Source organism: Primulina huaijiensis, unplaced genomic scaffold (genome assembly GCF_012295235.1).
Source record: "Primulina huaijiensis isolate GDHJ02 unplaced genomic scaffold, ASM1229523v2 scaffold43369, whole genome shotgun sequence".
Classification (NCBI taxonomy): domain Eukaryota; kingdom Viridiplantae; phylum Streptophyta; class Magnoliopsida; order Lamiales; family Gesneriaceae; genus Primulina; species Primulina huaijiensis.
In genome coordinates, this window is record NW_027360496.1 from 153143 (window position 1) to 166149 (window position 13007).

At 31.5% G+C, this 13007-nt stretch overlaps 1 pseudogene; it reads right to left on the reverse strand.

Annotated features, from left to right (window-relative positions):
* Window positions 1–41: 41 nt before the first annotated feature.
* LOC140970200 (cytochrome P450 87A3-like) lies at window positions 42–3379 on the reverse strand (annotated as a pseudogene).
* Window positions 3380–13007: the final 9628 nt, after the last annotated feature.

Consider the following 13007-nt stretch of genomic DNA (forward strand, 5'->3'; position numbering starts at 1 on the left):
ACAAAATTTTCTTACATTATGAACATGACTTTTGTGTGCAGCAAAATGTGGAGAGACGTATCTACGAGGCCGCTTTTGTCAGTTCACTTGAAACTGTTCGATAATATTGGTGATTCATTTGGGGAAAGAGCTAAAGTTTGTCAGTTTCATGTGTATGTCCATCCAAATGATTTGCTTGTGTATGATTTTGTGTCTTTTTCAAAGATATGGACGTGATACCCATTCGGAAACTGTAGACCAGGAGTTCTAAGAATGTCTCCTCCTTTGATTGGTTCCCACCTGACGGGCAAAAATAGATCAGTCATTTTTGCAGGTCTTTCATGAAAAGTTAAATACAAATTTATAGAACACTTGATTCTTACTTGTACTTTGTGACCAAGCAATGAAGAAAGACGGCCATCTGGACTTTGGTGAAATCTGTGCCAACACAAAATCTCATACCACCTCCAAAGGCCATGAAGTTTCGTGATGTGTCATTCGTGTCTATTCCCTGTATGCATTTATATCTCCATCATTTTGAGATAGACGGAAGAATATCATTTTGAAAGTATAATAATTTGGAAGTACTTGCCTCCCATCTCCATGGATTGAAGTGAAGGGGATCATTATATGTTGTGGGGTTCAAGTGCACCGCCGGAGGACATACCATGACAGCCCAACCAGCTGGAATCGTATATCCTGCCCAGCCAAGAATTGTATTAAGGTACGCCCTATGAACCAATCCGGAGTTTCTTCAAAATTACCTAATAAAAAGCCATACCTTTATATTTGGTTTCTCTTAGTGTTTTTCTGAAAATTCCTGGGACTATATTGGCCATCCTTACGGTTTCATTGATGAACTGCGATTAGCTTCTGTTAGAATGTGAAAACATTTCCACTAATTCAGAATATATTCAAGTGATATAGGGATATTTATAGTTTACCTGAAATGTGAATTTCATTGATTTATACTCATTCCATGTTAGTCCGGAATCTGAATTTTCCCTCCTTTTAATAATTGATTCTTGTTCTTCCTGTGACATATTTAGAGCATGTTGGCTCGACAGATACGCAAATATAGAAATCAGTTGTTTGGTTGATGGTAATTTTGTCTTCACTCACCTTTAATTTTTGCAACACTGATGGATATTCAGAAAGAAATTTAACAGCAAGAGTGAGTGCCAGGGAGGTAGTTTCAAAGCTGGCAAAAAGCAAAACAAACATCAAATCCAGAGCAATCGCCTCTGTGAGTACCGTATCCTCTTGTTTAAGTTCATCCAATACATAATCAAAGAAATCTGTTTGGGTCTTTCTTGGCCTCTCTTTTCTTTCTTGAAGCATGTTTTTCAGCATCTTCATTGCCTTCCTTCTTCCCTGATAAAAGCAATGAGTTCGCTCAATAGTCTTTCTGTTAACCAGGATGATAGCATGTTATGATTGTATCAATATTAGTCCGAGATGTGTTGACATACCTGCAAGCATTTGTTGTAGGCTGTTCCAGGAATGTTCACAGGGAAGGAGATTAACCCCTGCATAAAAGCTACAAAGTTTTCCCTCAGATTTTCGGAAGATTTACTTGATTCATAACTGATGAGCTTTTTTGCAGTCAGGTCAAATATCATCTACATAAAAAACATTGATAATAATATTAATCGAACCTATATAAAATAAGTCAGTGGAGTTGCTGTGGAAAAGATAAATCTTGATTACCTGTGCAGTTCCTTCCTTGATATCAACCATAGTCTTTTCTGACCAACTCTTTAAGTTGCTATTAGATGCCAGTTCGACCTCCAGAAGCATCTTCTTAAGGCTTTCTTGACCAAATAGATTCAGCACCATGTTCTTTAGGTACTTGTACATAAATCCATGCATAGAACCTACATTTTGTCTACCGAATATTTCTGTAAAAGTATCTGGATACCAGCTTTGAAATAATTTTCCCTCTTGTTTAAAGATGAAGTTATTAAGATCTGCATCTGTGGATACAATAACTGGACGCCCCACCAAACTAGTCTTGAATATAGGTCCATATCTGAAAACAAGCAAAATCATTATTTTCATTGGTAAGATGAATTAGCTGATGATTTAGATAAACTGATGACAGTATCATTATTATTTGCCTTTGCATTCTCTCCTTTACAAAAGGAGGGATATCAAATGATGTGTTGGGAACAAAGAACTGAAGAGTCTCCCCGAGGAGTGGCCAGCCCATTGAACCTGGTGGGAGGACTCCATTACACCTGGGATTTTTCCAATTGTAAAGCCAGGTTGTAGTGATGATTATTAATAAAGTTCCTATATAGATTACCATGGGAAACATGTTTAGAGGAAATCTCAGTAGACAATATACAAAGATATTCCCTGCTCTTTCCAGAGATTAGATTTGTGGTTGGAGGGACGACGAAGAAAAAGAGTTTGAAAATAAAATTCTGGTTTGCATCTGATATCCACGGGAATACTGCTTTATATAGGCAGTAAAGAATTTCAAACTATATTATAAAATAATTTTTTAAGATAGCCTATTTGGTACTTGAAAGTTGGTTGCTAAAAAAGCTGTACTTATTGTTATAATTATAAAAAAATATAATAGAATAACTTTGTCAGGAGCACTCCCTTCCTTTGTCAACGCATGTATAATTGTGTTGATACCCTAGCAGGATAATGAAACTTACAGGATACTTCCTCTAGTATCTCCCAGTCTTTCCGTACAAACACTCGGCACTATTTTCATTTTCATTGAAAATTTTTAAAAAAAAACGCAATGCAACATGGTGCAAAAATTACATTTGAGATTTCTTGTTTCATCTCTGCGGTATCAGTCATGTTGCTAAACACTTGTATACTTTTAAATTAACTTATGCACACACACAAAAACAAATGCATCATAGCTCTCACCGAACTAATGTAATGTGGGAAGTATCCCGGTATAGTTGGGGTAACCTAGAGTCTCTTCCTGAGGTTTAAAAAATAATGGTTCTAATAAATAAAAGTTTAAAAAATACCGTGTTTCTAATAAAAGTTCATTCTAGGTTCTACATACTAATTAGTTGGAAACGATCATATGAACCATAAAGCAATAGAATCGAAAGGATGTCAGTGCATACACAAATCTTTCCGTTATCTATGCTAAATACTTGAGTTTGTAAGTCAGTAAGTGGTGTTGATGCAAGAAGACCAGTTCTTTCTTTTTTTTAAGATCTCATTCTAGATCTTCATTAGCTCTACATGATCCGTGTCCAATTATCAATCTTATTGATATGATGTCTTCTAGATTTCCATACAACCAACTGTGTCAACATTTGTAATGAGATGAGATAGTAGATAAAGCTAGCTTGTTGAATCATATGACCATTCAATACATGGAGCACCGCCCCCTTGGCCCTTTGAGTCACAGGTTCAAATTCATTCAACAACAATTGTAGACAGGTTACTGTGTATAGTGACTCAATTATTGTCATTAGCAGCAGTTTATGTTTCATGTTTGCTTAGTTTGACTTCACATTTTCACTAAGTAATGGATCAAGATTCCTTTATGGGTGACTTTGCATTATATTTAAGGCCTTGGGTTACATTAGCACACTGATCAAGAAACTTTGTCTGGTAACTTTATGTATTAATACTACCCTCAACACTGGTGAGCTGATTGGACCATTATAGTCAAAGGAACATGAGATCTTGAACTGTAAAGGTATGGCAACAAGTTCTTGTGAAAACTGTATTAGATTAGAGGTGGAATTGTTGGATTTCAGATCATAGATCTCCGATACATGGGCATTGCCTCCCAGACGAGAAGGTCACGCATTGATTCACATGATTGAATGGAGAGTTTGAAACGACGATTCGAACATAATAAGTTTTATTATATTTTGTGTAGCATATTGTATAGTGTGCATGTATGTCTCTCAAGTAGGCTTATTAAGTTGGTACGTCCAACAGGGAATAACGCCAGCTCAATTCGTTTTTAGTTTAAAACTTCCTAATATAAAGAATCTTCTCCTAGGAAGGGTGTAAAAAACGTAGTTGAAGTCCAATTCTCTGGACCAAAGTTTTTATTTTTTAAAAATAAAATCCAAGAACTGTATACCTATGTATACGTATCTATACAGATATATGTATAGGAGCAGTTTTAATATTTTGGAACATTATGCTGAAGCAGGAGTTCAAAGTCGTATAAATTAGACAACTTTTTTTTTTAATCCGAATCCAATAAATATTGCTCAGGCTATTTTATGATGTGCCCACAAATACAAATCAATTAAACACAAAACAACTTTTAAGAATATTTCTATCAACAATGATTTTATGTTGTGATACATTATATTTTAATAAAAATATATGAAATGATTTAAAATATTTCATATAATATTTTATTCACGATAAAACTAATAACTTACCATTAGTTTAGGGAAAAAATATATTAACTCAATCAATTCTATTTAAAATGGAGTTTATATAATTATTTTCCTTTCAAAAAATATTTATCAATACATAATATTTGGAAAAAAAAATTGAAATGTTTTTAGCTTTCGTGTTGTGGTTTTTGACGTCGATATTATTCCGAATAATTTTGAACAAATGGGCAAAAATTCATACTTAGGTGTGTCCCTTGAGCATGAGAATTATCTAAAAGTAAGGACAATATCCTGGTCAACATGCGAAAGATGATGCAGCAATTTGCAACAACTTTTCATTTTATCAAGTGACTTTTGCCATAAAATTTGGACAAATTTGGAACAAACTACAGTAAATCTCTTTCGAGGTAAATTTCTTAAAGTGACCTAAATTTCAAACCTACATTCATATGATCTCTGGCCTATGAATATTCCCATTCTTGAGAGCATTATAATGCCTATAAATAGGTCGTTGTCGATTGATATAATATTTACTCAAGAATAATAAATAGTAAAATAATTGTGTTTATTTTCCCCCCAATTAAAATAGCAACTAATCTCACTAGCTTAATATACTCATCGATTGATATATCAGAAAAAATATTATATTATATACATGATATTAGCATGAATCCGGCCTATTTCAAATACATATAAGATTCAAACATACAATGGTATATATGAGGAGAATGTAATATAGATTAACTAATATGTTCTAATGATATGCTACAAGTACGATTTTTTTTTTATTATCCTTGAAAATAATGTATTTTCGTTTGTTAATTTATTGATTAAAGTTTGAGTAAAAAACAACAAAAAAACTTCAGTGAATAATGATGACAGCATGCATTTTTTTTATGCTGCGAGTAAGATATATTATTTTAATTCTTTAAATATTATATTATTTCAGCATTATATGTTTTATTTTATTATAATAATCCATATTTCTAACATTAATGTGTTTGTTTACTAAAGACAATGTTGACTATTTTATTGATTAAAAGCCAGAAATGTAAATACATTGCTTTATTTTAGTTAAGTTTTATTTTACTTGAGAAGTGAAAACTGTTTTGAAACCTCTCTAAAAAAATTACGGCATTGCTCCCTCCCAATTTTAGTTATTATATATATGCTAGAATTTTAGAAATATAATTGGCAATTGTTTTTTAAAAAGAAAAAATTTGCGATGACCTCTTATTTGAGAGTGATTGCCGACCAAGTGTTTGTATATATATATATATTACAACCTTTACAGCTTCGTATATTAAGATCAATTATAATTATATATTTCGTATATAAAATTGTTTAATATGCAAACATTAAGTTGTCGAATTAATTTAATGGATTGTGTAAATTCCCTAAGCATTTGTCGGGGCTCCCCCGAAATATTGGGTTTGACCATATTAACTCCGAAGCACGTTAGCCACCTACATTTTTTTGATGCAGTGATGAGTTTTAATAGAGTTTAAAAGAGATTTGCGCCACGTTCATACACTACGAACCATTCGTCTTATATGACTTTTTAAAAAATTAATTAAAAAAAGCTTTAAATTTAATAAACATTCATGAGTAAGTAATAGTGAACCATAATATTTAAGTTGAAAGTTTTTTGTTTCATAAAATTCATGAAACAAAATTGTAATGTTAGTGTTTGTGTGTAATAATTTCCTTTGTTAGGAAAGTGACATGCAAGTGAAGCTTTGTTAGATTTTTTTGATTTTTGGTGATAACAAACAATACTTAACTGTTATAGGATAAAACCGCCTGTTAATTATATTGATAGATATTGGAACCATATCTCAAATAATTTAAACTCATTTCTTGCAACCAGACTGGATCATAGTGGACATTCAACCGGACCAGACTACTTATGTTATACAACCAGACGTTATCCAATCCAACTGGTTTATGTGTGTTTTAGTGCATATGATATTAGAACTGTACTTCACAATATTCAAAGATATCTTACCTACCAACTCGGTTATATGTTGCAATGATTTGAACATTAGAATCAAGAACTACTATAAATCGAAAATGTCTTCATTTATTTGAGGTTTCTTGAACAACTTACAACTCAATAAGCTCTTAATTTTCTCAAGATTTTCGAGCTCACTTATTTGAATTATTCTTTAACTGCTCACAAGCCCCCACATTCAAGTTTATCACATATAATCAAAGATCAAACTGAGGCTTCTCACAACTTCTTAGTCTGGTGTTTAATCAATGTCCATAGTTATTTGAATCTGAGAATTCATTTACTTACAGTTGTTATATTTTTATTCAAGTAGAACTAGTAATTTCAATTTAGACAAGTGATAAGTCTTAAATTAAAGTGAGTTTCTATAAACCATTGTAAAACCAATGTCTTTTAGTAAATCTTTTTTAAGTAGAAGAATGAGAGACGATTAAGGATTTAACCTTATAACTTCCACAAAAATCCTCAGTGTTGCTTTCATTACAACATTTACTATTATCCAGTTTACTTTATTAAAGTTTTAGTCATTTTATTATATAATTATTCAAATCCAATCAGACTGTTTCACAATTTCAAAATCACTTTTAAATTGTCCAGTCACATATGTTCGGTCAAAAAAATGACTTTAACGGTTAATAATTGTTAAGTTCGATTTGAGAATCATATCAAGCTTAAATATTTTCGAGAGTTTATTCACCTCCTCTAAACCCGAACTAACACGCTTGAACTTCTATAAAATTTAAAATATTTTAATTGTGTTGCTACAATTATCTATAACTTTTAGTAAACCGATAAATATTTAATCTTACAATTAATTTTATTAAAAAATAATAAGTATTAAATTAAAATTATCTTAATTTATTTAATATTTTCATTTAAATGGATTTTTATGATAAAAAGATTACAAACATGATAATAACTTACTATATTTATTTAAAATATTTACTGAAATTTTAGCTGGCTAATTTTATAATATCGAAGGAAAAAACTTTCCATTAGTAAAACTGTCGCCGATGTAGATATAGCGACGAATTTACGAGAACAGCAGCTAAATTTAGCGACGGTTTTTGTATAACCGTCGCTAAGTTTAGCGACAGTTTCGGTAAACCGTCACCGATCTATAATCCGCGATATTTAATATTTAACCGTCGCTATATTTAGCGACGGTTTATTATAACCGTTGCTAAATAAAGCGACTGTTCTTGTAAAAGCATCGTTAATTTTAAATCGACGACAGTTAAAAAAATAACCGTCGCTAATTGCGACGGTTTAAGTCAAAACCGTCGCAAACTGTCTATAAATATCATCACCCTCAGTCCATTTTCTACCCTACCATTTCACAACACTTAAAATTTTTCTCCCTTACACAATTTTAATTTTGTTTTTCTCTTTAAAGTTTAATAAATTTTTAAAATCAAGAATATAGTATTTTTGACAGTAAATCAAGAATATAATTAGTATTGTTAGTTTTTTTTGTATATTTATTAAAATATTAAAAGTGAAATTTTTTTTATTTTACTGAAAAAATAGCGACGGAAAGCATAACAAACAGTCGCTAAATACCGTCGCTAATAGCGACGGTATATAAAACCGTCGCTCTTTAGCGACCATTTTAATTACGACCGTCACTAAACGATGATTTCCGTCGCAAATTAATTTGCGACGGTTATTTAAAAACCGTCGCAAATTGTAACTACGACATCACTCCAACACCGTTGTCTTTTAGCGAATTCTTTAACCACAGAACCTTTAACAACGGTTTTATATACCTACGACAACGGTTTTTCACCGTCATCTTTAGACGTACCGTTGTCTTTGAACACACCTTTTAACCACAGGGCTTCTAACAACGGTTTTAAAAGGCCTACAACAACGGGAAAAAACCGTTGTCGTAAGCCTTTTTTCTTGTAGTGATAGCTATTCAATTACTTTAAAATATTTGATTTAAAATTTTTATAAAATTTATATATTACGATTCACTAATTATATTATAACACCTAATTAAATGAACGAAGATTCAAGTACAAATATTTACGTTTTCACTTATGCCTAATGAAAATTTTTTTATTATCATTATTATTTATTTACTAAATGCCTGATGGGTTTTTGATACCATGAAAAATGGAGGATTTTTTCGGAGAGAATTATAATTAGTTTTATGGTTTTAGAATAAATAAGGTTTTATAGTGGATTTTTTTGATAAATTTCCACAAGTAATGAGAGTTTAAAAATAAACTTACATCTTATTATAATATATTCAAATTTTAACAACTACTAAATAACTACTTAAAGATAAGGGTGTCATGCCTGAGACCGAGTCGTGTCAACATCCAACGTTGTTTAACAATAACACAATCGTAAAACAATCAGCTTCATTGGACAATATATAACTAAACTAGTTTTTTTTCATAAATAAACATTGCATTTATAATGAAACAAATGTGAAATGCTTAAAGTGAGGAAGCGATTACAATTTAACATAACTAAAACATATGTCAGATCTTGAGCTCGATCTTTATCATCGTTTTAAAACATCTTTGGTTCCGCCTCGCCTAATTGTTTTTTAATTCTTATATGAGGAATGAGTGTAACAGTGAGTATTTTGTGAAATACTCAGCAAGTGGGACTGATCGAGTACATATAACAAATACGTACGAAATATTCGAAATATCACATAAAATAAGAGTAGTTTTCTTGCGGAGGTTGGTGGTGGAATTTGAACAGTTGGATTGGGCCGAATGTTGGAATTCAGAACATGGTTTGGTAAATTCTAAATGGTAGAGATCGAATTCAATGATCTATATCGACCGACAAAAAGTTCTGGACAAAGGTCGTTGTGGTGTGATTTTTTTCCTAGCTTGAGAGTTCTATTTATAGGGCAAGGACGTGAGTTGAAAGTGCGGGCTATTAAAACCATTAGTTTTGATTTTTATGGCCATTTATCAGCCATAAAATGTTTGTTACAAGGTTGATCTAAAGTGGTAAAATGTTTCCTTAATTTCGAATTTAAGGTGGCTTATTCTTCTCCGTGATTGCGGTTGTAATGGCTAATCGAAATATTGCCTGATTTCAGCCTGAACTGCCAATATTTGAGTCCATAGGCTGAACCATCTTACATGTAGGGACACTACCCATGATAGAATCAAGGGCCCAAATTTAACTACACATACATGTGGTCCACTAATTTTTTTAAAATCACATATGTGTGTGAATCTTGTCTATCCAAATCATGTGGGGACAGTGCCCCACATGTAGCATCAAAGCTACCGGCTGCAAGTATTCAACTTTAGGTGACTTGGTCTCGAAAATTTCGGGTGGGTTCTCACGAAAGGTGAACAAACATGATTGGTTTCGTTTGTTTTATAAAAATTAATTTGAACCATGCATGTCAATTGTATCGTCTTTACTAAATAGCAAGCCAAAATGATTTTATTTAACTTCAAAAGAAATTTTTTATTCTCTTCGTCTCATATTTTAGGGTTTTTTCAAAAAATAATGTAATTTTAAAAAAAATTTCAAAAATAATGTAAATAAAAAAACATTTCCAAAACTACTGCAATCCGCGCTTACGGAGCGCGGACGCTGGTCCACGTAAGCGACGGAATATATATAAAAACCGTCGCTAAAATGGAATCCGCGACGGTTTATAAACCGTCGCTAATTTTAGCGACGGTTTTAAACCGTCTCTTTATTGGAATCAGCGACGGTTAATAAGCCGTCGCTAAGTAGCGACGGCTTATTAACCGTCGCTGAATGCCAAAATACCACACCAAGCCAAATTATATCAACAGCGTTCACATGTACGTCGCGGATAATCTTGAACTTTCAACGGCTTGCAACTTTGCAGCGTGCAATATGCACTGCGGAAAAATAATTTGCGCGCTGCGAAAAACCATTTTTGTTGTAGTGAAGATAGAAAAAAAAAAAAGACAATAAGCTCATCAAAAAATAAATTTTTTCAGGAACCTCTACTATTCAACCTAGTTTTTTCAGTGATTCAGGGGTGGCTGACTTTGGTTTGTTTGGTCAGCAGGATTTTAAGACTCCGTCTTGGTCGAACATACACAGTTTTACAAATTTGCTTAATGTTGGTCCGCAGCATCTTGTACATGACATTCGACCACAGAATGATGTTGAGGATAATGAACAACATTCAATTGAGATATCTCAGTCTTGATGAATTTCTTGTTTGTTTTTTTCTCTGTCTTCACTACAACAAAAATGACTTTTCGTAGCGCATATTGCATGTTGCAAAATTGCAAGCCGTTGAAAGTTCAATATTATCCGCGGCGTACATGTGCACGCTGTTGACACAAGTAGGGTAGTATTTCCAATTTAGCGACGGTTTCCAATGCAACGACGGTTTTAATAAACCGTCGCTAAATGTAGCGACGGTTGATTCACTTTTAGCAACGGTTTAATAAAACGTCGCTAATTAGCGACAGTTTTTATATATATTCTGTCGCTAAAATATTCCGTCGCTTACGTGGACCAGCGTCCGTGCTTACGAAGTTCGGACGCTGCTCCACGTTAGCAGCGTCCGCGCTCCGTAAGCGCAGATTGCAGTAGTTTTGGAAATGTGTTTCTTTTTTACGTTATTTTTGAAATTTTTTTTTAAAATTACATTATTTTAAAAAAAAAAAAACCCCATATTTTAATTAGGTTTTTGTGTGTTTTCATACAATTAAGAAAAATATTAAAAAATCAAATTTTATAGAAAAAATTCTCATTTTACTCTTATTTAATGAGTAAAGTATGATATAAATACTTATTAGCAGTAACCACTGTATTTACTTAATATGAGTACATTGATAAAATAATAATAAATATAGATATTTGAGTACTATATATTTAATATGAGTGAGAAAAGTAATGTGATATTTATATTTGAAACATAATATAATATTATTTATATCGACTTTGGTTTGGATCTTCTTTATTCTAAACTTTCAAGCAAACAAATTATTTCGGTTTGGTTTATCCCATCCAATTAAAAGCATAATTGACTAAAAACCTACTTGAAATAAATGAATTTTTAATAGGAGCGCACTTAGAATAGGTCTATGCATTTTTCAGACCTAATTTACAAGCTCAAAATTACATACTTACTTGAAAAAACATGATACAAATTCGTAAAAACATAACAATATTAATGATAAATAGTATATTAATATGTATAAAATCACGATATTCAATTCAAGTCGGCAAATTATATTGACAAATTCGATTCCATTTATTGACATTTCATTAATATTGAATTTAGTGACATGATTTATTATTTTTACACATATAATATGGGATATATTTAAAATTAAAGGAGGCGTGGAGCCAACTCAAACGTCATTAACTTCAGCCAATTTTCCTGTGAAAAGAGAATATACATCGAATATTATTATGTATGGAGTGATATAAATAAATTCCTCATCTAAGCTAGCTATATAGCTACTTACTGATATAAATATATTATTTCTTTAAAGAATACTTTCAAAATTTTGATAATACATTTGGCTGAACTTCGCTAAAGTTGCAATAAATGTAATAAAAAGAATAAATATAATGATAAAAAGTTTCATTGATTCAATCCCAAATTGTTTTTGGTCTCACCAAACCTATGTGAGTAAGGTATTCACTCTCTGATTATATCTATCGGCAATACGAAAATTATGTGGTATTGCCTTATAATCAAGGCTTTCAAAATATCCAGTTGATAAATACAACATAAAAAAATGATTAAAATCATAAAAAAAAAAAACACAAAACAAACGAACATACATGATTGTTGGGAAATATTTATTTTTGTTTATGTGATAGTAAAATAGAACAGAAAAAACAAATTCATTCATATCGACATACCGTCATAACAGAAGACTTTTACTAGTTTTTATATCGATCTGAGAAAATAAATCAGTAGACCTCGTGAGATAAGATTTAAAACAATATCATAATTGCTTTTTTAAATGGTTATATATATTTTCAAAAGCTCTCGAATCAGAAAGTTTTTTGGAACATAAGACAAATTCATTATTGTTGTTTGATATCATTGTATTCGTCATTAAATGTGACATACTATTTTTGGTATAAGACAAAAAACATTTGGCATTGAGTACTATTTTTGGATAATACCCTTGTGCGAGCTGTTTATATTCGTTCAAATTTAAACGTTGCAAAATGTCTATAAAAGACCAATTCAAGACTCAGATTTCAGACACTACACTCTGGGATCAACATTATCTGAGATATATTTTTAAAATTCAAAAAAGCTCTACTGAAATCTTCAAGCACACACAAAATTCTTTATCAGATCATTTGAAGGATCCTCATGTGTTGATCTGTTGCAAACAATCTACCACACAGCTACGTCCATGGTTATAAATGTCAGTTGTGAGATTAAAAAAAGATAAAAATTTGTTTGAGACGGTCTCATGGATCGTATTTTCGTGAGACCGTCTCACAAAAAATCTACTCTAACAAAAATTAAAGTCTAAACTTTTTGGACACGGAAATTTGTTAGTTGTTAAGCGGCGATTAATCCAATGCGAAACGAATGGTGAAAATTAAAAAAAAAAAAAAAAAAAGAGTTTAATATATTATTTGAAAATAAAATATTAAAATTTTTAATTTGGTTATTCTTTCTTGAAATAAATCTAGTTGGGGGAGTGTTG